The sequence below is a fragment of the Onychostruthus taczanowskii genome, unplaced genomic scaffold, assembly GCF_017590055.1.
Source record: "Onychostruthus taczanowskii isolate IOZ18803 unplaced genomic scaffold, ASM1759005v1 scaffold11, whole genome shotgun sequence".
Classification (NCBI taxonomy): Eukaryota; Metazoa; Chordata; class Aves; order Passeriformes; family Passeridae; genus Onychostruthus; species Onychostruthus taczanowskii.
Genome location: NW_024497629.1, coordinates 157688 through 183886, shown reverse-complemented (window position 1 = coordinate 183886; position 26199 = coordinate 157688). Strand labels below are relative to the sequence as shown.

Below are 26199 nucleotides of genomic sequence, written 5' to 3'. Positions count from 1 at the left end.
TAAAGACCAGATTTAGGGAGTTTAGTTATTTTAAAACAGTTCTCTGACATCCCAGGTGACTTCTCTGTGATCCCTTTTCTTCTCAACCAACAAAAAAATCCAAGTGTCATTGACTAGAATATTCTTTTGGATTTTAAGATAAACAGTGAGGAGAGGTTCATTTCATCTGCTTTTAGGTGCATGCTTCAGCTACTCTGCTGATGCAGATTCACTTGACAATCTGTGGGAAGGGAAGGGAAACAGTTCATCAGATCCTCAAATAAGTGCCTGAGTGATAAAAACCCTGGAGAGGTGCCATCATCTTTCTAATGGTTGTGGAGGGAAAATACACAACCACCTTGGACTTGCCTAAAGTTGGATAAACCAAAGGCCATCATACAAATTCCTTTTGCAGCATCTCTGTTTGCCTTTAATTTCTGCTAAACTTCTGTTTTGCTTGCAAACAAAATCAACAGTGCAGTAGAGACAATCCAGAATTAGATTTAGCTCATGACTAAAGCTTACAAGCAGCACTAATCAGAATCAATAGACACAAAATGGTGGTGGATGTGCTTAGACTGGAAATTAAAAAAGAGATATTATGGGAGAGCACTGCCATGATATTCTAGAACAACAATCATAGAGGAGTTTGGAGAGAAGTGACATTAATAGTTCTCAAGATGAAGCTTGTTCCTTTTATGTAATGGATTATTATTCAGTGTTTTGCTTTAGTAGCAGGAAAAAGGAGTTAGTTACATTGTTCCCTAAGTCCATGTATTAATATACACACATATCGGATGTGTGTTTGTATGTGTGCATGTGCTGTATGTATACAGCCCTTTATTCATCTTTTAGAAGTCCTGGGCACAAGGGTCAAGCTCTTACCAGTCCATGGAAAACAAAGGGCCCAGGCATCTGTGTACCTTCACAGGCTGATACAATGTACAGCATGGCTTTCTCTATTCCCATTTTGCCTTTGACGTCCAAACATGCAGGAGTAACTCCAACACAGCACACAGCTGCCAGAGCAAGCTTAGCAGTGCCAAATCTGAGTCCTGCTGACAGCAGTCATGGTAAAGATCTCAACGAGCTGGGCAGTCTGCAGTCTGAAATCATAGCATGGAAGGATGGAATTGTTTAGTTTGGAAAAAGACCTCTGAGAGCATCAAGTCCAACCCTTCACCCAGCACTGCCAAGTTCACACAACCAATAAACCATGTCTGCAAGGGCCACATTTACTCATCTTTTAAACATCCCCAGGGATGGTGACAAAACCCCTCCCCTGGGCAGCCTGTTCCAATGCTTGACAACCTTTTTGGGAAGATTTTTTTTTCATAATACCCAAACTAAACCTCCCCAGTGCAACCTGAGGCCATTTCCTTTAGTCCTGTCACTTTCTACTTGAGAGAACAAAGCACCCCCCACCTGGCTACAACCTCCTGTCAGAGATATGTAGAGAGTGAGAACATTCCCCCTGAGCCTCCCTCTTTCCAGGCTGAACACCCCAAGCTCCCTCAGCTGCTCCTTATCAGACTGGGTTTATTAATGGGTTATCACAGTCCCACTTTCCCTCTGTTTCTTTTTCCCAGGAAGGACAGTCTTCAGATTGCCAGAAGGGCATCCTTAAAGGGGCAGGTAGAGGCACAGACCTGCAGTAATGACCACAACTCTCTCCTGCTCTAAAAGGTAAAAAAAGGCTGAAATCAAGAACTGCAGTCTTCTCTCAGCTTTGGCTGTCGTCCCACAATAGTGTGTTACCAGTGCAGGAGTGCTGAACAGTGCTGTTTGACAGCACTGATTAACCCGTGCTCGAGCAGCAGTGATGGGTGCCATACACACGCCAGACACTTAAACTGTCTCCTCTTGTGCAAGCTGTGACCTAGAGTATCTGTTTCTGTCAGGTGCCAATCCAGCACCTGCCACAAGTGTCCAGCTCAGAGCAAGGGAACAGAGGGAAGTCCCAGTGACACATCTTCCAGCTGTAATCCCAAGGAAATGTCACCGGAGGACAATAGAATGCGTCTTCTGCAATGAATGAGTGGGTGTTATTACGAGACACGTAAAGTATGCAGAGGGTTGAATTTCACCCCTACCAAAGACAAGAAAGAGACACCAAATATGCCTAATTTTACTACACTCTGGAGTTTTGCTCTATGAGGTCCTTCAAGAAAGTTGTAGTGGGATGAGTGTCATGGCAGTATCTGGTAACAGCATTGTAACTTCCATGAGAAAATGTGATGCATGTGATGTAGTAATCTCACTCTCCTGGACTGCATTTGCAGGGAGGGAGGGAGAAAAAAAACCAAGAGCCATTATGTCATTTTTACATGGTGACTTCTTTTCTTAGAAAATGAGATCTTTATTCCTTTTACTTACTTATTTTTGTCAGTACAACAGCACTGTCCTATGCAGTCCTCAGTCTCCTATTGCTCTGCTGTGTCACCTTTCATGTGTATTGGGCTTTTTTTTAACATCTTAATCTACCTTTGCCCATTCCATTTTTCTCCTTGTCCTTCTCACCTCCACATTTACTATTCATTTTTGTTTAAATTGTGTATCCATTTTTATTTCTTTCTGTAAAACCATTTACAAAAGAGTTGGTGTCTAATCCAGAGGTCTGTTCTATGTATCTTGCCATTTGTAGGAAATGCTGATAATTTTTTGCAATAAGTTTCAGGATGATGATTGTCTTTGAAGTACCAGCTATTCACCTGCTGCCTTAAAAACCCTCTCAAGTCATTCCCAAAAGAAATTGTAACAGTCACAAATGTGTTATAACTGCCTGTAATTTTGAGTGTCTAATTTTATAAGTCACTTGGTTTTCATAAAGTAACCTCTAGCCTCAATTTCAGACAGCGTGCATGTGGGAGCACAGCTTGATCCCAGCAGCAGTGGGGCAATACCAAAGCAGGAGAATAGAAAGTCCATGATCTGGGAAGGCAAAGGAGCTCCAGGCACAGATGCAAACCAGAGAAGCTGAAAAGACAGGAGGTCAGAGGGAGGAAAAGACTGATAAGGAGTTGTAGCCCACACAGCAAACACAGACCAGGGAAACAAAAGCCTTCTCCAGGAAATGAGCACAAGTGTTGGAGGGGAAACTTACCTCACACAAGAGGTTTGTATCAGATAGATCTGAGTTGAGCCTTGGAGACCAAAGCCTTTCACCTAGGAAGTGGATTAATTTTTGTGTGTGAGGAAGCCATCTGGAAGATGTTGGATTTTCATTTAAGTTCTTAATATTTGGAGAATTTCTGTTAAAAAAAATAGACAGTAAAAAGACATGAGAAAGGGGAGGAAATTATGCAATTACTATAACACAAGAAAAAACTGAGCCAATTCACCAAGCCAAAACAGGCCTGGAGTGACTGGTCTGATCTTTCACAGCTTGCAGCTTTAGGGCATGAAAGTACATATTAAACAAGAGAGAGAAGGAATCACACTAAGAAGAATCTTAGGGGGAAAGTTGGTCATGGGGTAGAAATGATTGAAGATGAGGAATAATGGTCAGAAAGGGGCTGCTTACTAGAGGAGCCAGAAGAGAGAAGGAGCTGGGGTTGGCTGAAGGGTTGTTCAGAACTGAGTCATCAGCTTTTTTTATCCTGGGAGGAGAGACAGGGTTCAGAGTCTGCCCTGTGGGGTGTTAGCACTGGAGACACAAACTCTGAAATTACAGAAGGAGACCTCAAATCGTTTTACTTTGTTTATTGCTTAACTTTGGGAGAAGTGCTCCTGGTCATTACATGCTATTTTTTTATCTTCTCCACCTTTAACAAGTTCCTTGAACTTGTCATATTTAACACAGTGATTCATTAGTGTGATGGGAAGAGAGATTTTCCCAGGTGTCTGGGCTGGGGATCAAACCGATCTTCACAACAGTCCTTCACAGATAATCAAAGCCAGCCCTTATGGCTACCATCCAGGGCCCTCCAGAAACACTATAGAAAAGCTGAGAGCATTTTATAGTTTACTTGGGTGTTGGAAAAAGGCTGCAGCTGCATTAAGCACTGTGAAACACCTGTCCCCAAAAACCTGCTCCCAAAAGTCCAAAATGTGGGAAATTACACAGGCCACAGTTCTGCCCAGGGTCAAACTTTATTCCAAGAAATACAAGAAAACAGTATTAGTCCTGCCCAGGAAAAGAATCAAAAGGACTTAATAGTAGAAGAGGAATCCAGAAACAGGCAGATTTTAGAAAAACAGAGTTTAGCCCAGTAGGATCTGAAGGTTGCAGGTTATTTCTTCAAAATATAAACCAAAGCTTCTGAGTATAGTTTTTGCAAAGTGTAATCAGCCTATGACAGTTTATTGTTTTTCTGAGAAAGCTTCCTTTGTCCTTGTGTTTTTTCTACAACAGATATTTATAGAAATTGTAGTCATAAAGTTGCTAAAAGCACTTCCTCTAAATTACATAAAGGTCTGTGTCCCAGTATCTCCCAGTATCACAAGGATCTTGTGATATCACAAGCTTCCCAATACTTTTGAGACCTTTATCTTACAGAAGAGCTCTCTGACTCTTACCATACACTATCCATGTGCTAAAGGAAAACACTTGCCCATAGGAGACAGTCACTGGCAGAGTAGCTGGAGCAGTAACTGCAAATGGTTCACATTGTCAGTGGTGGTCTTGTTGAGATTTTCAGATCTTTAAAATATTTTCTTGAGCTGGTTTTTCTTCAGAAGTCGTTTATTCAGATTCACCAGCACATTCCATGTTGTTCATTTTCCCTGGAAAAAAAGTGTCTGTGATTGTGGCCTCTCTTTAATATCCATCAAAATGTTGTGTGATTCTACCTTACCCAGTATTTTCACAGTAATGTAGCTGTGCACCTTCTGTTTAGATCTGGGCTATGTTCACCGTTATGGATGAGAAGACCCTGGCATATTCCCATTAAAATTAGACAGTTTAGAACATTCTGAAAAAAGCTAAAGTGCTTGGGTTAATTTTATATCCAACTGAGCATAAAATGGTTGATTGCAGTGTTCAAGAGGAAAACATGAGATTAAAGAATTCATCTAATCTGCATTGTAGTTTGTTAGAAAACATCATGTATTTTAGTGTGCCTAAACATGCACATTGCTTGGAGTTCAAAGGAAAAAACCAACCATTTTTAAACCAAGCAAAAGGTTTAAAAATGTGGAGAGCACAGTTGCATAGTAAACAATCCCATGAGCTCATGCTGTGCCCTTTCTTTGCCTGCCTTTGATGTTGGAGCTCCCATTTTAATTGTACAGACTTGGTCCTGCTGCTTGTGAATTTGGTGGGAAGAACTCCATCAACTTCCATTGTGAAAAAAAAAATTACTTCAGATTCTTATACAGCTTTTTAGGACAGTGAGGCAGTTTTATACTTTTACTGTGTGATGGAATCCAAAAAACTCCCTCGTGTAGGAAGGAAACAGAACCAGGGCTGTGTTGCACTGGCTTTCTGCTCCCAGGGACAGGAGGAGCTGCACCCCTATTTTCAATCTGTTGACCTTTTTCCTTTCTTCACCAAAATGCCAAAAGGAGACAAGCAATGGAGCAAAAAGGATCAGTGGAGGTACAAGGGAAAGGAGCAAAGGAAGGATGGGGGTAGAGGGCTGTATTGAGTTGAAATAGCACCATAAAATCTTAGAGGGGTTTAGGTTGTAAAGAAGCTTTGAAGTCCATGGCCCCTGCAATGAGCAAGGACGTCCTACATCAGTTTGCTGAAAGCCCCATTCAACCTGACCTTGAATGTGCCATGGTGGTGGCAGAGAGGAGGTGGCTCTGATGCCTCCCACACTTTGCTGATGTTGTAGCACAGTATTTTTTGAGGGGAAATTGGATACCACTTCCCAAAATCCCATGCCACCCATTGTGGATATAATGCTGCCTCCTTCTTCTCAAAGGTGTGTTATTAGTTCTTATGCAGAGAGCCATGAACACAAGATGTGTGATACACTGCCTACATTTCCTAATTGCTACAGAAACATTTTGATAGCAAGCTTCCCACCCAAGGAAAGGAAGAAAAAATAACACAGAAAAAATTGGAAATAACTTCACTTGTCCAGTTTGCATCTTCCTAAGCTCCCTCATATTCAGAAAAGAACAATTTCCCTTGAATGTGACTCTGTCTGTGGCTCAGACGCCTGCCAGGGGTCACTTCCAAAGGTGGTCTCCACTAAATCAGTAATCCCTGACATAAGAGCCTGTGGCAATTATTAATTGAGAAGAAAACCTGTCTGAGGCTACTCCCAAGAGCAGACTAATGAAGATTGGCCCTAATCTGTACAGATTGTTTGAGATTAAGGTTTACAGTACTATAAAAAGATTTAGAAAGTGCCAGTGGAGGCCAACATGTCCCAGCCTTGCCCTTGGCTGCTGCCACTGTTTTCCCACAGGAGACAGAAAGTGATAAACCCAAGCAAAGAGCCCAGAAAGTGTAAAATGTCTTGAGCAGGAGCTGCAGGCACCAGAGAATGCAGAAGTATTCAGAGGGAGGGGAGCAGAGGGGCTTCAAGCATTGCACAGCTCATTATGGCTTCCACAACGTCTGGCAGCATCACACACTTCTAATTGAATTTGGAATTGAGGTGATTTCCCAACGCATTGTTTTGCTCTTGAAACCTCTCCCTCGATTCCCCTTTTGCTAATTTACTAACAAATTAGGGTGTTTGCTGTAGCAGATGAAGCAACTTGCATTCACAACACTGGTTTAAAAATAGTAACGAGAAATGTAATAGCTCAAATACAGGGTGTCTACTTGGAGAGTAAACACGTCTTCAGTGTTAGCTCAGCTTTTAAAACAAACTCAGTAATTGCTTCCAGAGGTAAAATATTTGCAAGCTGTTATTACAGCACACATTCATTAAAGGGAAGGAAACACAGTTGTCTCTTCGGAGCAGGCACGCAGACAGGAACAGGGAAAGCTGTGCTCCATAATTAATCTCCAAGAGCTGTCAGGTACCTGTACCTCTGTCAGCTCAACATTAAAACCTTATCTGTGGAGCATTCATCCATGCTGCTCTTTCCCAGGCTAGCAAAAGAGGTTGTGAATTTGTTAATTAATTTCTGGGAAACGCCATGGGTACGTCTCCAAAAGCAAACAGCCCAGGGAGATGTTAAATGTCTTGAGCAGAGGATGTAAACCTGCAAGTGATTTCAACGTTTGAATATTGTGTATTCTTCAAAAGTGGAAGGGGAGGGACTATGCCAGCTAGCTCATGTCCTTACACAGATGTGTTTTTTTCTTGAATGTGGCTGTTTCATGTCAGAGAATGTGATCCTGCAGCTGCTAAAATTGACAGCCAGCTTCTTCACACCAGGATGGGCTGGAATGGGGACTGTCTGGAGATAACAGAGGCAGCACTTCACTTTCTACAGATTTCTTTAGAGTTGTGCAATAGAACATACCTGGCTCTTGTTCACAGAAACATCCCTCACAGACAGCAGCACTTTCAATCATGGTTTTAGTTCAACTTCTCCTGTCCTTGACATAATTTGGAACAATTTTGCACTAAAAATAAACAGGTGGGAAAAAAAAAAAAAAAAAAACAACCAAAAAATTAAAGCAAAACATAAATCTACATTGTTTCCTTCTCAAGGGACAATAATAAGGTGATATGGCAGTAATAAAATGCCCCATATCTACACTGCACACTCGCTGCATCAGAATGGCACAATTCTGTTCACAGGAGCACAACCTAAAATTAGCTGTCAGGGGCTCCACACCACAGCAAGCTCAGTTAAAATTCTGATGCTTAAAAAATCAAGAGCCTCACTAGCACTGAGGACATTTGAAGCACACAGCCTGCTTTGGAGCTTCTAGCATTTTCAGTGGGAACATAGTACATGTGAATCCCAGGGTTACTCACATGTTTTACAGTAAACACTGGTCTGGATTAAACCTCTCTGGACTTAATTTAAAGGCTACTTAGAATTTAGAAATTGGGCAACCCTCAGCAGGCCTGGTTCACTCCAGTTGTGTAACGTGCACGCCAGTGTTGTGATCCCCCATACATAGCCAGGAGCAATGCTTATCTTTTGTAGGAACCCCACTGCCCACATCTCTTGCCCAGGAGGAAGACTTCATATTACAGCTGCAGTTTTTCCTGAAAGGCTTTGAATCCCCACTGTACTGTACTCTAATTTACAGGATTTTCTCAGCAAAGACTCCACCTCTGGTAAGGGAAGGCCCTTATGGGCCAAACATCCATGGCATGCAGCCCTTTTTCTGACTGGGGAGGTGTTTATTTGGGGCTGGAGCCCCTTAGGGAATTGCCTGATGGATTTTTTATGTGGATCTGTAAAGCCAAAATTTGGCAAAAAGCAAAGAGAGACCTTCAGGAAGCTCCTACCCTTGGGAGCGTCCTGCTGGTGATCACCATCCATTGGTCTGGAAACTTCCCCATTCAGCCCACAGAGAATTTAGGCTTTGTGAATTCTGCTCCTGAACTGTCTGCTGCTACCATCTGCCTTGCAGGTGTGTCTCAGGCACCTGCTGTGGAAAGGAAGCAAAGATCTTCAGATTTCCAGACTACTGCCCCTGTTTCTGCCACCTTCCACCCTCTTTTGCATAGGTTCAAAGCAAAAAGATCATAGGAAGATATTCTTTGACCAGGAGCAGCACCATATGGTTATCCTGGTTCCCTGGCACTCTTTATTATTCAGAAGGAGCCTCTGTACAGAGGAAGGAAATTTTATAATGATTGTCTGCAAGGATTTCCAACAATCAGAACTCATGATCCGCAGGGATTATTTGGTTGATGGTGAAAAGTGTTTCATTTATCCTGCTGCAGAGGAAGCTCAGTGACTCACTTAACAATGATTTTTGCCAGACCAACTTCCCACAAAGGAGAGCATTTAGTGTAAACAAATCACTTACTGTGGAGCAGGACTGGTTTGCAGTGCAAGAGAGGACAGAATTTACTGCAGCAAACGCAAGCTGGAACAGTTCATTCACATGGGACTTGAAAACATCCAGTGCAAGTGTAATTTATGTAATTTGATTATTCTATCTCCCTTCACAATTTACAACAAGAACACTTATTTTCCTCTTCTCAGGAGTCTTTTTCTGTTTAAGGATTGCTAAAATCTTTTCCAGCTGCTCTCTTTTCTAGAAATGTCTAGAAGTTTCTAGAAATTGATTAGTTGGTTATATCTTTCCTGAAGTGTTTTTCCCAAACCAAGGATATGTATTCCATCTGCAGCCTTGTCTATGCTATCTAGACTGGGAAGGATATTTCAGCATCTTCCTGGTGGAACCAACTGATTGTCTACAAACCTGCCTTGACTTTTCTTAATTAGATGTTTCCTGCATCTCACAAACACTGTTCTGTTCTTTTTTCAGGAAATGCAATCAGGTTGATTAGTGACAATTCTGATATACCTCCCTTCCTTCTTTTCTGAACAGTCACCCTGATTGTTCCTCTCCAGTGCCCTGGAACCTCATCTGTCCTCACCACACTGTTCTCAGGGAGAATCACTAACATCTAATCCTGCTTGCAACAGCTACTTAACCATTTTAAATAAACTTCCTTTTTTTAAGTGACTACTGAAGGCAAAAAGGCCTTAAACCTGTCACCCATTATTATTTCTCCTTTCCCATCACATGTTGGACTAACTTATCTTTCATATCTTTGGAGAATGTCCTCATGTTATTTTTCATTCCATTTCCTGGTTGTATCTTATTCTGCTCTTCATGTTTGTCCCTATGGTTATAGTAGTCATAGGAATTCATCGTGTCCAAACCCACTTGATTCAGGACTTCTGTCACACAGAGCAGTAGCTTAGCTTTTCTCTGACAGATAACAGTAAGCAAATGCATTTTAACTAAAATACCACAGATTTTTTTTGCAATGGTATTTTTTCATTTTTATAAACAGACGTGCAAGAGAGGAATAATTTGACCACTGAAAGCACATTTTATTCTGTTTGAATATCTGAAAGATATTGTGATTAAACAGCTGCTCTAGCAAAGGTTGGATAAACCCAAACTCAAATATTTTCTGAGTATTTTCTGAATGTTTCCCACACTAGCCAGGAAACAGTATTTTGACAGTTCTGAAGTGCCTCCGTAATACTGTTTTTCTCCGATATTTCTTTTTTCTGCTATTTAATATGTTTTTATTTAAACATAATTGAGAGTTTTGACCATAGTTTTTTGCAACATTTCTCTAAGCATGATTCAAAGCACAAACTGAGCCTGTTCCAAAATGAATGAAAATGTGAAAGTCCAGATGCTTGATTGCCTTTGTGAGCTGAGGGCAAAGCTTGAGCCACCTGGTATTTACCAGTTTTATTGCTGCACACTTCCCATCTTTAAAATCCTCTTCAATCATTAACTGATCTCTCACAGCTCAGCAATGCAGGTAAAGTTCTTTCTTCCTGCCTGGCAGGAAGAGACAAAATAGTACAGTGAGTTGAAGAGGCACAGAGGGAGTCCCCATCAGTGCCCCCACTCAGAACACGATTTAATTAATCTTTACATGATGGTAAAAATGGCTGCATCTTCCCTTTTAGTCAATGAGTCATCCATCTCTTTCACATCTCTATTGCACATCTTTGTCCTCTTGCTTTTTACAAATAAATTCAAATTTTTTTTTTTTTCCATCTGCTTGGTCTCTACTTTCCCTGTGAATACTGTGGTGCAGGGAAAAGGATCCCGTGTCTTGCTCTGGGATAATCTCTGCATTTGTTGGCAGACAATAAGGTAAAAAGCAAAGCAGAGAGATTTGGCACAAGACAAAGTCTGAGTGTTTGGTTTTATGGAAAATTTTTTATTGTTTCTAGGGGATTTTTTTCCACATCTCTTTTTGGGAATGTTTAACTTATTCTGCCCTTTAGTCCAGGGAGAGAATAGGAGCCCATTATATGAAAGTCTGAGGTTTGATGTTACAGCTATTCACAGGAAAGTGGGACTTTCCTTTTATTGTTCACAACAAACATTTTCCTTCATAAGAAGCATAATAGAAAGGCAGTTTTGAAGTTAGGGGAAAAAAGTGTTTTGCTCAACTTTAATCAGATATGAATTGCTTGTGAAGTTTTACAAGAAATATATTGTTTGAGCTAAAGAACACCAGCTGATACTTCCTTTCCTTTTTGAATGCATCATTACTAAATAAATATGGGAAAAGATAAAGTGAAAGTATTCTAATGTTTCCCAAAACAACCCAACAAAAAAAAACCACTAAAACCAACAACAACAGCAACAAAACAAAACCAACCAACCAGAAAAAAAACTTGTTTAAAAAGAGCTAATAACTTGTGTTGCTGGGTCTCTGCATATGGTCTGTGTCTGCTTGGGGGAGAACTGCTCTGTTCCTGGGTCTGCAGCACCCCTGCGTGGGCTGAGCCAAGAAAAGGGATTCCTCCTCTCTGCTTGCAGGATTCACTGCTAGCCCCGGGTCATTTCCCACCTGCTTGGCAGCTCTGTCATGAAACATCTTAGAGGTGTCCATGTTCACCCTTTAACTGCCAGTTTTTCATCACTTGGCAGAAATAAATCCCTGTGCTTTTCAGAATCAAACATGACCCAGAACATAAACATTTTAGCATTTTCCAAACCTGGAGTTCTGTTAATCACAGGCAAAGCTTGACCATGCAGCCCCTTCTTTTATGGAATTTTGAAATCTTCTTTCTAACATATGTTCTGGTATAACAGAGTCAAGTAAGACTGGAAGCCAATGAATCTCAAAAGAGCATTAAAAATATTATTATTTTCTAATTTTAAAATACTTTTCCTATTCATAATGATTTAATGAAGCCACGCCAAAGATTAAATTGCACTAATTACATAATTTTTGAAATTAAACCTTTTTAAACTATAATCTAACAAAGTATAATTAACACTGGCATGTGCAACCCTTAATTAACCATGGAGATTTTATAGATCCTGATGTTTTTAATGAGAAATTTCTTGTAGGAAATTTCTTGGGTAATTTTTTTCTTGTAAAGTCCCCAGGACAGAATATTAAAGTTACTGTAATGTAGGAAAGATCTTGTGTTAAGTAAATGCATGAATAATTTGCCTCCCAGCATTGCTCTCTAGAGGGATGTGTTTGTCTCTGTGCATCCTTTCCTAGGTGTAAATATTGGGAAAGCTCTCCAAGCAAAACTAGAGGCACAGAGTTAGCCTTATGCTAAAAATTCTTTCCATGTGATCACAACTCCACTTAAGAGGGCACTTGGCCATTTTTGCACATCCAGCAGGGGGCTTGGTCCACAAAGTACAGTCTGCTCATTGTCTTAGATGATGTCACATTAGTTCAAAAAACACATCTAAAACCATGTCAAACTTAGGCTCTCACAAGAAGTCCCCTGAGGAAGGGAGCATTTGGCAAGAAAGAACTCCATATTTTTCCATGGTGTCTTGGTCATGGCACTCATTCAAAAAGGATTTTAGATGGAGAAGCTGCCTGAAAAAAATTATTTGAAAGATCAAAGGAATGGTATTTATTACACCAAAGTTCACTGTAGCTCCTGAGCATGGAGGAGAGGCAGTCACAAAATGCCTTCACCTTTTTCATCCTCCCTCAGCCTGTGAATACCATGAACCCAACAGGAGAGCATCCCCACAGCTGATTTCTGCTAGAGCTCTGCGCACTGCCGGTCCCACAGCTAGGTGCTGAGCCCTTTTGTTTGGGTGAGCATTGTGGCCTGCCCAAAAACACCCTGGCCATGCAAGACACCCCCAGAGATGAGAAGAGACCATCTTCACCACCCCATGGTGCTCCTGCTGGAGCAGGCAGCGCATTCATCCCTCAACCCCTGGATTAAAGGTTGGGCTTAATGGTCTTAAAGATCTGTCCCAACCTAACCAAGGTGATGATTTTACTCATATGATGTGCCTCTGTGTTATCAAAACCCAGCTGCCTGAAGCTGGCCCTGCAAACCTGAGTTTCCCACCATGCAGAGCTGTCCAGTTTGGTCAAGGTCCTCATGCACAGCTCCGTGGAGCCATCACCGGCTGATTTGTGTGGGGCAGTGGATCAGGCCAAAAGGAATATGATATTGTTGATCGTTGTCTTGAAGTGCTGCGGCCTAATCAACGCAAACTGAGTGAAATTCACCAGGAAAACTGAGAGCTCCCTCTCCAGATGGATCTAAGAGGAAAGCTGAGCAGGGTTGGCTGCAAACAAACATGTGAGAGGTTGTTTGAAGAGATGTCCTGTACTTCCCACGCTGACCAATGCCACCTCCATGTGATCTTGGTGCTCTCTGCTGCATTCTGCCAGGGACAAAGCAGGGACAGGAGGCTGCAAAAGCCACAGCAGCTTGTGGGGACCCAGCCTCCAATGCTCCCTGGGAATATTTCAGAGGTGTTTTCCTGAGATGTTTCCTGGGAGTGCAGGGAGGTCTCAGCAGGGCTGGAGGGAATCTGGTGGCTCTGCCAAGTGTTTGTCACCTGATGTCTTTGGCATGCATCAGTTCTGGGAAAGATGTCAAGTGAAAATGGAAAACAAGTCTGTATTGACAATTCAGACCAAGATGGTGCAAAGTAGATGAAGATGACTGGCCCAGCTCAGAGCAGGGAAGTGGTGGAGCCATCCTTCCTGGAGGTATTTAAAGGATGTGTAGAACATGGCACTCAGGGACATGATTCAGTAGTGGGCTTGCTGTGTTAGCTCAATGGCTGAGTTAGATCTCAAGAGTCCTTTCCAACCTAAATGATTCTATCACCTGCTGTCTGATTTCCTCCAATACTTTTCTGATCCTAATTTGTTACCAATTCCATCTTCTCCAAAGCCATACAGACCTTCCCAGAAGGGAATGAAGGATTCTCATCATCCAGCAAAGGGCACCTGCCCGCCTGCAGCACTGTGTCCCTTTGGTGTCTCCCACTGGCAGCAGGCTGAGAGCAGCACTGTCACACTGTTGTTAGATGGCACTGAAGAATGTCTTCGACTTGCAAATGTTCTTTAATGTAACACCAAATAAGACAATAAAACCTTAGGGGGAATGTGGTGCAAAAGGCAGATGTGTCACATCAGGGAGGCAGATAAAGCACTTCAGTGACAGCTGCCTTAATGAAAATACTCCAGAAATACCATGGTTCAGCCCAGGCTTACTATGGGGTCATTTAAAAAATCCTTAAAATCAAAGAAATAAAATGTTATAAGTAAGTAACAAATGCATAAAGGGCATTTTTCACACTTTGGTCTTGAAATGCACTGATGACACACAGAATGAAGGTGCATTTCAGTATAATGGGCAAAGTTTTTTGCAGTATGTAACATGCTATTTCACACTTTTTTTTTTTTTTTTTTGAGAGAATGGACATGTTTATTATTTATACAATACACAGAACCTGCCTATTCCTATCAGTATTCTGTGCAGACACGGAACTGAAATACTTGTTCAATGCATATCAGTCTCTGTCCACAGAAGTGTAGATATGCCAGGCTCAGGGAAAAGAGGCCAGACATGTGCTCTGTGCCATGGGGAGAGTCTTTGTGTCAGGAGTAGCATGATCCAGTTTCACCTTTTCTGCATATTCTAATTAGCCAGCAGCAGTCTTCTACCCTGTACCATTCTGGGCAAGCCAAAAATAGCACAAAGATTCAGCTCTCTCTCACCTTCCTTTTAAAAGCTTTCTTCCCCCCCCCCCTTTTTTTTTTTTTCCTGGGGGAATGGCTATTATGACTTTTTGAGCCTGGTAACTCCTTTTTTTTTTCATCTTTATTTCTGATATCATTTCACCTCTGCCAAAGTATCACAAACTGAATCACCAGGGGTCCTCCAAACTGCAAAAGCAAGTGAGCTCCTGGTGGAAAAGAGGCTCTTAGATGGAGATAAATGCAGCTGGAAGCAACAGTGTGAGCCAGGGTGGGAGGAGAGGGGAGATGAGCCACCCATAGGTGCTCACCTGGGACAAGATGAGCACCAACTACAGCAGTCATGAGAGCAACAGTCACCCTAAGGTCAGCTTGAGCAACCTCATCTAAGGGAAAACTTCATGGCAGGGAGGATGGAATAAAGTAATTTTTAAAGACTGCTTCCAACCCAAACCATTCTATGATCCTCTCAAACTCCATCCTAATGTCCACATTTTGCTACAAAAGCAGCTCTTTCCAGCCTGCTCTAAGCTCTGCTTTCTGTGAAGCAGCCACCCTGCAAAACCAAGAATTGCAGCATCTGTTTATAGCTTTAAAGGAAAGGTGAGTCTCTACCCCAAAGGCACAGGGCACTTTGCAAAGGAGAATCATGCTCCTTCTGAAGCCTCCTGTTTGCACACAAATAAAGAAGTGGGTATTGTGGTGGAATAAACACACAATCTGTTTTTGCAGACCCAGGTCAGGCAGAAGAGGTTTGTTTGTGCTGCTGTTGGAGAGAAGGCAGCGATCCGTATGATCTGATGCAAAATGAAAGTGCTGGGGCTTGTGCACATTTACAGCAGATAAAAAAACGCCCAGCGAAAAGGCATGGAAAGAAACTTTGTGAGAGCAGATGTGCCCCTGCCTCATTGGTAACTCAGGGCCTGCAGCCCTGTGGCCTCAGCACAGCTCTGCTCAGCCTGTCCCTCTTGCTCCAGATGCTGCCGTGTCCTCAAGCAATTTCCAGGTCTGTGTCCACGTTTTGTGTTATTTCACAATGCTGTGATTCCAAGCAGAGCTCCTGCTTGAGGAGGGAAGGATCTGTCTCCCGGCTTCCAAGGATGCTTCAAAAAATATTTCATTTCTTCCTTCTTTGTCTTGCACAACACATCCATAGCTAAAGATCGGGCAATGTTGGAACATTTCTTATAAAGAAGAGCAGGTATCAGGCTGGCAGAGTAAAACAATTCCTGTGCTGAGTTGTGGGCAGGAGCCAGACCACACAGTCTGTACTGCCCGTGGGCTGTATTGCAAAAAACCCCTCAACTGCTTGGACAAAGTTGAAAAAACCCTACAGGAGAGTTAAAAAATATTTAAAACTCCCTCCTTGCGCTGCATCCCTCTGTCAGTAGATGGCTCTGCAAGCCGTGGCGCTGCCGGGTTTATCCCTGTGGAGCTGTGCGGGCGGCCGGGGCTCGGGATGGGCGGGATGCAGCCTGGCTGCAGCGCTGCTGCAGTTCCTGCCTCCTGCCTCGGGAAATTTTGAGGCGCCCCAAAACCTGCAAAACCTCTCGGGTTCTGTCTAGCCACTGTTTTCTCTGGCATCTTTCCCAACCTGACTTTATTCTTTTTTTTAACTGACGCCCATCCCACCGTGCTGGCTCCGGAGGTCCAGCGCAGGATGAGCAGAGTCATGCATCCATCGCTGCCCATCCCACTTCAGCTGAGCGCTGATGGCACTCGCTGGGTGGGTTACTCAGCACAGCAGCCCTGCCCTCCTGCCCGCAGCATCCCCGGCACCTCAGCCGCATCTCCAGAGCGGCATCGCATCCCAGAGCGCTGCAGGCACCGCCGCTGCCCGTGGTGCGCCCTCGGGCACCCAGCAGGCAAAGCCGGCAGCTGCCATCCTCCACACTGCAGAAAATACAGCTCAGACCAGAGCCTTGTAGCTTCTCTTCCCATACCTAACGCTGGAAGCCTCTAGAGGTCCAATCTGCTTGACTTTTTTTTCCTATCTGGCAGCACATTTTACTGGCGTTTGTCTCCTGTGACCATGCAGAGTCAAAAATTGTGTTTCATAGAGAACACATTTAGGTTGGGGATGCAAGCAAAAGCACTCTTATGGAACAGCACAGGCTTGGAACAGTAAGGGGAAAGTGCAACCTTTCCACCTAGATTGCTATGGAGATATCAGGGTGGCAAACGCCTGAGTAGTTTAAATCATATAAACAGATTTTTACCTACACAGTAGCATCCAGGCTGGCAAAAGGGGCTTCAGCTTTACCTGTTATCTTTAAAAAACTGAGTTTGTTCTCTAAAATTAGAATAATAGAATTATTTAGTTTGGAAAAAACCCTTAAGGTCCTCAAGTCCAACCTTTAACCCAGCACTGCCAAGCCCAGCACTAAACCATGTCTCCAAGCACCACATCTACACATCTTTTAAATACCTCCAGGGGTAGTGACCCCATCCAGCCCCATAGGTTCCTGTTTGTCCAAGTGGTGTAGCAGGTCACTGACCATTTCCCCTTGGATTTGGGGGGCTTCGTTTTCTCCTCATCTCTGTTTTCCAGCTCAGGGGCCTGGCTGTCTGGAGAACAACTGGTCTTAAAAGACTTAAATATTGAGGTAAATAAGGCATTAAGTACCTCAGCCTTTGTCACTATGTGTCCCCTGCATCCAATAAAGGACAGAGATTCTCCTTAGCCTTCTTTTTGTTGTGAATATATTTATAGAAACATTTTGTATTGTCCATTACAGCAGTAGCCAGATTAATTTCTAGTTGGGCTTTGGCCCTCGTAATTTTCTCCCTGCATAACCCCACAATATCCTTGTAGTCCTCCTGAGTTGCCTGCTCTGCTCCTACTTCCAAAGCTGGTAAAGTCATTTATTTAGCCTGAGTTCCAGCCAAAGCTATCTTTTCAGCCAGCCAAGTCTTCTCCACCAGCTCGTCTTCTGTCACATGGGAACATCATGCTCCTGCACTTCTAGGAATTCCTCCCTGAAGAATGACCAGCCTGCCTGGACCCCTTTGCCCTTCAGGAATCCAGTACTAGACTGTAACTGTGGTTTTTGTGCTCTCCCTCACCACAGAGGGTATGATTAAAAAAGGTCTCTGAAGCTGCATCCCCTCTGAAGGTAGGGGATGGCCATTTCTACACTGAAGAGGCACAGAAAATTTTTCCTCAGGGGATTGAAGCTGACTTGAAGGAGGTTGCCTGTGAATGAGGGGCTTGGTCACATCATTGGATCTGGGCTGAAAAGACCCCCCTTTATCCACACTGAGTCCCTTCAAAGCCCTTCCATCCCCAAGGAACACACATTGTTCTGCCTCTGCCGAGCAATTCTCAGCTGGAACCTCACCTTAAACTGGTACTACAGCCCTGTTATCAATGTTTTGTTGTTTCTTTTTAAACCCTGCTGCCTTTCCTCCCACTACCTCCACTTTTCTATTTATTTCCTCTATGTCTGAGTGTTTTCATTTATGAAGATAAAAGCCATGGAGAAGTGAAAGCGAGAAACTTTCCCACTTGAATTTCCACAAAGGCAAATCCCTGAGCTGCCAGAGAAGATCCTTGCATGGTGGCAGCGTGCCTGGTCCCAAAGGGGGACACAAAGGCTCCATCTGTGTGAATGCAATGTCCAGGCACTGGTGCCCAGCTGTCTGCACGCTCATCTTGGTGGGACAGCCCTAGACACAAACTTGGCCACAGCTCTCCCCTAGCAATTCCTGGGGTGGATTCAGGACTTCACCCAACACAGGAGCCATCCCCAGCAGCAAACTGGATGCACACATTCTTTAAAAGGTAAAAGTGTGACGGGATGGATGCAGCCTTATCACACTATGCAACCTCAAGGTCAGAGAAAAGGCAAAGAAGACTTTTATAAGACAAAACTGAAAGTGATGATGTTTCAAAATGGAAATAAAAATGTTCTCTCTCAGCAATGCTGAGCTTTGGCTCCCTTGACAAATTCCAGACAAATCAAGGGAAGAGTGTGCTCATTTGGACAGACAGTGGCTGAAAGCCATTCCTCCAGGGAAGCTGGCACAGCATGCCCAGCACACAGAACAAACCATGCTCTGCCTATTCCCACCTGCCCACCAGAGCCCTGTGTTCAGCAGGGTCAGCTTCTCTGGGGGATGTCCCATGGGCACTGCAGGGCACCATTTGGAAGGGAAATGTAAAGAGCTGCAGCTCACATGCACTATAAAAATAGCTACATCCATCTACAGAGCCACTGCCCTGCTTTTCAACTCAGTCCCACGTCCTCCCTGGAGCTACAGCTCCCAAACAGATCTGACTGTGCAGAACCCGTGTCCACACCGTGGCTGGGCAGGGCTGTGCTTCAGGTATTTAGTGCAGGCCACTTCATGGGCCAGTTTGGTGGAAATGTGGAGTTGTGGAAGGCACCAGGTGCCTTCCCTCCTGTCCCACCTGCTCTGCTTTGGCAGAAGGCATGGTCACAACAGGGTGGCACAGGAACAGTGCCAGGCACCACGGCTGGATTGGGCATCTGGTACGTCACAAGAGCCCAGACTCCAGGATGCATCCCAGGAATTCCATCCCTGAATGCTGTTGTCATGGGTAAGCCACCTATGGCGCCATCACCAGGAACCTTCAGTGACTGCTCACATTTTTGCTCTTACCACAAAATTTGCAAAAGGCCCCAAGATCTCTGGAGCAGCCCCACAATTCCAAAAGGGCTGCCCAAGCCATGAGCAATTTGCTGCTGGGGTTGCCTGGGCTGTTGTTCCCTCAGATCCTCAGCCTTTCCGTGCCTCATTTCTTCACCACTGAGCACAGGGAAGGAGACTCCTCCTACCATTTGGTCAGGCTGTGTAGGAGGAATAAGCAACCCCATAACTCAAGCCAGGACAGCCCTGCATAGTGTGAGGGCAGTGCTTCAGGGGCAGCAGCCTTAGGAATGAGCAGCAGTGCCTCTCTCCCCTTCCATCTCCATGTGCCCTCCAGCCACTCCTTTCCCCTTTTTCTGGTGCCCATCTCCTTCCCACTGAGCTGAGCTGCAAATTGAGCTCTGCCTGTGCCTTGGCAGGCTCCACATTGACACCATGGTCAGAACCTGTGCTGGGGCCCTTCTCCCCAGGCTCAGTCTTGTTGAGAATCCAAGCAAACAGGGGCTGGCCTCCGTGTTGGGTTTTATCATTACTCATCCAGCTTGGGCAGGATAGGACAGGGTAAAGGTTGCACAAGGAAGATGCTTGGTACCTTGTAAAGGGCCAGCCTGAAGAGCACTGAAATCGTTGGAGGATCTATTGCCTAAGGATGCCTTCGTGACTCACAGCAATGAAAAGGAGCCTTGCTCTCTGTACTGGGCCCTGGGCTGCCAGACAAAGGCATCTCAAAAGCATCCTGGGCTGGGCTCATTGGTAAATGGCAAAGTTCTCAGGTGTTTATGAGTGAAAGGTGTGTTTGATGACTAGGCTTTAACGTGTTAATGCCTGCTGTGCCCTGATGTGCAATGTGTTCCCTCTTTTAGAATTAGCCCCCAAGATTTGTTTCAAATCAGCCCTAAAGGATAACAGCCTGTGTCTAAAAACATCCTGTGTCAAATTGTTTCAGGACCCTCACTGTGTTATCACTCAGGCACTGAAATCTGTAATCCAAAGCTCTACTGAGCTCCACTTTCTTTAAAACATTTCCCTACTTGAGAACAATCTTCACATCAGCAGCAAGAAATGCATCAGCTCCTTCATTGCTGAGCAGCACCAGCACAGCTGTGCATGGCTGTGATTTTAAGTTCTGATATGGAGGAGCTGATATGGAGCTGCTTTCTCAGCAGTAGAACTCCTATCCCTGCTTTGCCAGTCACATTTCCTCCTGACTTTAGCCCCCAGCCTCAAATTAGCATTGGGACACCCTGGGCTTGTGCACAGCAAGGGCCCACGGGGTGGAGGAGCAGGAGGGGGAGCAGATCTTGGGTTTGTGCTCACAGCAGCTCCTGTTCTTTTGGATGAATGGAACCTGATGTGTCTCAGAGACCCTCAGCAGCAAGGGGAGGGATGTGGGAGTATTCCTGAGGTGCAGACTGGCTGCCCATGAGTGCAGGAATGAAAGGGAAAAACCTATTGGAAAGAAATGTGTGTCCATCCACACCAGTCTCACTCCCAGCCTTGTCTGCACCTATGTGCTCTCCAGGTGGGCCTGGCTAAATGCATTGAAGGGTATGAAATTGGCTATTCCCTTTCCTACTAGTCCTCCTTCCCCTCCCAAAACCTCCACCACTGGACTTCTTCAAAATCTCATGTCAGATTCTGAGGATCTCTGTAACAAAATAACAAACCCAGCAATCAGTAGAAAGTCTCCATGTAGCTGTTGTACTGAACAGAGGATCTGCCATGGTCTCTCCTGGCAGCTGCCCATCCCCTGAGCAGCCTTGAGACCCCTGGGCATTCTGTTATTTTGATCCAAAAAGCTGCCAGGTATCTTGGAAGCCAGATTTGCTTTCAAAATATTCCGTGTTTCCAAAACAAAACGGCAGGATTTTGCTTTCTTTTATTTTGTTTGAGCTTCTCTTCTAATCCCACATTAAAATAACTCTGCAAATCCCAACATAATTTCAAGGAAGTGGGGCTTCCCAGTCAGCTCTGGCATTGTCAGCCCTCTTTTACCTCCTTTCTCTTGCTGAGACTTGGAGGCACCACTGTGCTGGTTTTAGGTAACACTGTGCCAGTTTTCCAGAAGAGCAAGAAGCAAGAGGACAAGGTCTTAAACTGAGCCAAAGTCCAGGGGTTTCCATATCCTTCTATGTCATCGCTTCCAGCAGCTTCCTCCCCTTCTTCTGTTAAAGAAGGGCTCTCCTTGAGGTCTTCCCATGAAGGAGCTGCTGTGGGGCAGTAGCCCATGTTTCAGAGCCTTACAGGGTGTAGGATGATCCAAACCTACTGAAGGAATAACCAGTGCAACCCCCAGTTAGCCTGAAATGGTGCAGATAGCTCCAGGCAAAATAAAATTATTTGTTTCCTTAACTGGAAACTGGAGGGAGAGCTGCTAATCCCAGTACTGATCAACTCTGCCACTAGTCTGAGGGAAAAAAAAAAAATATAATTGCTGTTAAGAGCTGGGGATTGCAGAAAGACTGGTGGGATAATCAGTAATCAGTGACAGAGCAGTTGTACCATGGCCTGTCTCTCTTCCAACAACGTAGGATGAATATTGCTCCAAGCACTGGGATGTTCAGGAGAACAAGAAACACAGGCAGTGCCTATAGAATGGGGACTCACTGTGTCTAGAAGAGGATTTGAGGGATTTAGGGGGATCATCTGTACCAGCTCTCAGTGTGATGTTGCAGCAAAAAGGACTGAGACTGCAGAACAGATGGGAAATCTGTGCCTTAGTCAAACACAAGCTGTTGGACACAACAGGAGGAGCTGGTTACATCTTGTAATTCTGTGTCAAACAAGAAAGCAAATGAGATGTTCCAATGGAGTGTAAGTTTTTGATTTGCCAAGGGTCACACATGATATTTATCATAAAAAAGAAATGTGAAGACGTCTGTGAAGCCCTGTGGCCAACATCCATCTTCTGAATCTTTCTCTCTCTTGAATGAGAAATATCAAACAGTTTTCACTGCTTTTCCTTTCTTTTCCCCCCTTAGATTGGAGTGGGCTGGCTGAGAAAGCTGTGGTTGTGAAAGGCTGCACCCAGCACTGGTATTGGGAAAATTGCTTTTGAGCAGAATTCTGATTACAGCACAACCTTGTCCTGCTGCACTTTGCACTCAATCCTGCCTGGATCCTAGAGCACAAGCCTTCTGCAGATCCTACTGCTGTGGGCACCCCCTGCAATGGGAAACATCATTCCCACTCCAAAGGTTCTCCTGGTCCCTGTTGTTAATCATCATCTTGGCTCTCATATTGGCTCTCATATAATTTGCTCTGCCTCCCTGCCCTGCAGCAGCAGTGGGTCACCAGTGAAATGGGCTCAGAGCTGGGATTTGGTTTGGAAAAACATCCAGAAGGGGGAATGCTGCTGGCAGCACTTGTTAACTCAGTGTCAGAGCTGCTATGCCAGGGACGTGGGAAGTGACATGCAGTTCATCTGGGAAGCTTGGCAGCACTTTCCCTGCAAGCAGCTCAGCTGTGCTCCTCAGGGAGGGAGGAGGAAGTGTCCTCATTTCCCCGCGAGCACGAGGCACAGTGTACTCCAGCATGTGTGCACGAGAGCTGCACCTTCACCTGGGGATGGGACCAAGGGACATTTCCTTCCCTCTTGCAGAACCACGTCACAAGGGAGATATTGTAGTAATACACAAGAGATCAAAGATGTTTTTCTGCTAGAGGGCTGGGAAGAGAAGGGTTATAAGGTACTTTCCCATCCAAGCCTTTGGGAACTCTGCTGGAGTTGCAGAGAGCCTCTGTGCTCCTGCTGGCCAAGATCTGAGCTGCCTGGGAGGGACAGGAGCTGCTCCAGGGAGCAAAGCCTTGGACAGGGATGCTAGCAGGTTCCTTGCAGTGTGAGATGGACCCTGGAGAGCAGCAGGGAAACCACGTGAGTAGGCAAATTCACCTTCTCAGTCATTGCTGTGCTCATGCTCTCAGCTTCTCCCTTCCACATCTTCTCACCCCCAGCTCTTCAGCACAAAGCCTGAGCCAATGTCACCACAAAAGCAAGGACAGCCCAGAGAGCTGTGGCTCATCTCCCTTTGGCGAGGGTCTCCATGCTGACCTGCTCCTGTAATCAAGGAAATTACAGCCTCCTGATTTGGACCAAGGATGACATTCAGTCCTAGGAGAAGGGGGAAGAGGAGGAGTGAGTTTGGTTTCCCAGGGCTGCTCCCTGTAAGAGACCTGCTGAATGCTCAGTAGTTTTGCTACAGATCCTGGATAAGCAGATCTGCTCAATGAACAGGATAGGCACAGTCTATTTCCATTCCCATTTCAAGGCGTCCAGTGATGTTGTGTGACTGTCATTCCTCAGTGTGACTTTGGAAGTGTAAAATTGGGCAGGGGTGGGGAGGGAAGCATGAGAAATTTGTTGGAGCACCCATTTCTCAGGGGAAGGGAGATTTCTTCAGCCCAACAATTCTGAGGACTGGGATGAAGGGAAGGTGGAAGGACAGTGGTACCAGCACATCTCCTGCTTGCTACTTCCCAGAGAGTGTTGAGTATTCCATTGCTCCATGTGCCAGGACAAGGTGGGGCAAGCCAGCTGGGCCACTGGTCCCTGAAGGACACTGTGCCACAGCCAGGGCTGCAGCCATGCCCTCTGCCTGGGCACTGGGAATTCTGTGGCTCTGTCTGGGCCAGCTCCCAGCTCCCTGAGCATTCTGTCCTCCAGTATTGTCTTTCTCTCCCTCTATCACACACATTTTTGGCATGACTGATGCTCATTCATTTTTAACGCTGAATACACTTTTCCTGCCCAAAGCCTTCCCTGAACATCAGCTAATGAAGCCTCTGTGCTCCCCTCAGAGAGTGGCATTGGGCATGATGATCCCTGTACCAGGGATTTGCCCAAGAGCATGAAACAGGTCAGCTCCAGAGCTGGTCTTGAGCCTGGAACTGTTCTCAGGCCAGACAGGTACGTGTGGAGCATCCCACCCCTTCTCCTGGGAAGGACACACACAACTGGTGGGTAAGGTCTTCACCCAGGGTTAGGGGACAGAGGACTGATGGTCTGTATGGGCTAAGCTGCACACCCAAACTGCCACAGCAGGTGTAAAACCATATTGGGGTACAAATTCAAAGAGGGACAACTTAGGTTAGATATAAGTAAGAAATTTTGTACTGTGAGGGTGGTAGGACTCTGGAACAGGTTCCCCAGGGAGGTTGCAGATGCCCCAGCCCTGGAAGGGCCCAAGACAAGGCTGGATGGGACTTGGAGAAAACTGGTCTAGTGGGAGGTCTCCCTGCCCATGGCAGGGGGTTGGAATTAGATGATCTGTAAGGTCCTTTCCAGCCCAAAGCACTCTGTGACTCTGTGATATATAGTACAGAGGATAAGAAGTGTGGCCCTGCCTGTTTGTACCAAGCCTGTCAGCTACAACTGCAGAGTTGTTTTGTTCCCAGCAGAGACCATCCATCACCCAAATTAAGGCTCTGAGCAGCAGTTCCTTGGTAAAGGATGGATGTTATTAGCTCCAAAGCTCCTGTGTCTAAAAGGTAAAATAATTCACCAGCCTGCTCCTGTTGCCTTGGTGTGCCTGGCCCAGGGAGCATCCAAGAACCAGGAGCTATCTGCATCCCAGCACTAACTGCCTTCATCATCATCATCATCATTGTTACTAATATTATTACTACTGTGATGGTCTCCCCTGTGCCTGCCTGCAGTTTCCTAGAAAGGGCAGGTCACTAAAGCACTGGAGGTACAGCACACAGTGCAAGCACAGCTGGAGGAGCTGGGAGAGCACTTATGTGCAAAAATGATTCCTATTTTCCAGATAGAAGCTTTGCTTCCAAGCGGCAGCTGGATCACATAAGACAAAACCAGGGAGCAGGAGCTGCTTTGATCTGCTGCATGGAGCTGGAGCACCTCATCACTGGAACCCAGAGGTTCCAGGGATGGCTCAGCACAGAGGGATGCCTGTGCCTGCAGGCTGCTCTGCACATTTCCAGCCAAGCCCATTGAAGGATACCTCACTCTTTATGTCAAGTTGTTCCTTAATGTGTTTTCTTTCCTAGGTGGCATTTCGGGAAATACATAAATGTCACCGGTGTGTTAAATGAAAGACAGATGAAATACAGTGAAAGGCCCATAAAAATGAAATGTGTGTATGCCTCAGCCTCCCTCTTTTCCACTCATTTTTCTTTCTTTTCATCTGGAGCGGAGCAGCTACAGTAGGAGCAAAACCAGCAGGAAGGAACTGGGCAGACAGCAGGTGAGGAATGGGGCATGTGAAGTAATTTCCCTAAGCCCAGAAAGTCCATGGGTTAAGGTGGTAAAATGTGTCAGTGCCAGCATGACCCGGTGCAAAGTGTGTTTAATCAGAGCAGCAGACTCAAGCTGTCCTCTCCCCTCCAGGGCAGGGTGTGCAGGGGCTGCATTCCTGCAGCCCCAGCCCCACTCACCTCCTGCTCTCCCCCATGATCCCAAGGGACTGCATCCCCCAGCTCCATGTGTAACAAGGGGTTGCAGGGATTCTGGATGTGTTTGTCATGGTTTTCCAGGAGCAGGAATGCTGTAGCTATCACTCCCAGTGCTGTTCCACTGCTTTTCAGGTAGTAGGAGCAAACCCACAAAGGATTGTGTGCCAGGGCTTGGGCTGCTTAAAATCCTTCTGAATGGGATGCTATAGAGCAATATCAGCTTTTAATGGTGCTTTTAATTATCCCACAAGTCCTTCCAGTGCCTTGAGTCACACCTTTTATTTGGAGTGGCAATGAGGTGAAATATTCACAGGCACAGATTGACCAAACAATTTGTGAATGCTCCACCCCAGGAAGTGCTCAAAGCCAGGCTGGATGGGGTGTGGAGCAGCCAGGACTAGTGGAAGTTGTCCCTGTCCATGGCAGGGGGGTGGAACTGGATGTTCTTTAAGGTCCCTTCCAACCCAAACCATCCTACAATTACATAAATAACACACGTTGGGCTTTCCTGGGTGAGGCATATATGGGCACTGCAGTACCAGGAGATGCTGCAATGGGGCTGTGCAGATCCACATAGTGGGTTGGCATGGCCAGGTTGTGGTTGTGGGAGAGCTACAGGAGTGGCTTCTGTGAGAAGCTGCCAGAAGCTTCCCCCATGTCCAGCAGAGCCAGTCCCTGG

The 26199-nt window shown here is 45.2% G+C and overlaps 1 long non-coding RNA gene across 1 annotated transcript in view; it reads right to left on the bottom strand.

Moving 5' to 3' along the window:
* Positions 1-26199, bottom strand: part of LOC121344136 — a 47620-nt gene that overhangs the window by 2779 nt on the left and 18642 nt on the right. Inside the window, exon 2 of the long non-coding RNA XR_005953794.1 lies at positions 3083-3230. This is a non-coding gene — a long non-coding RNA (uncharacterized LOC121344136). The remainder of the gene's footprint in view (positions 1-3082; positions 3231-26199) is intronic.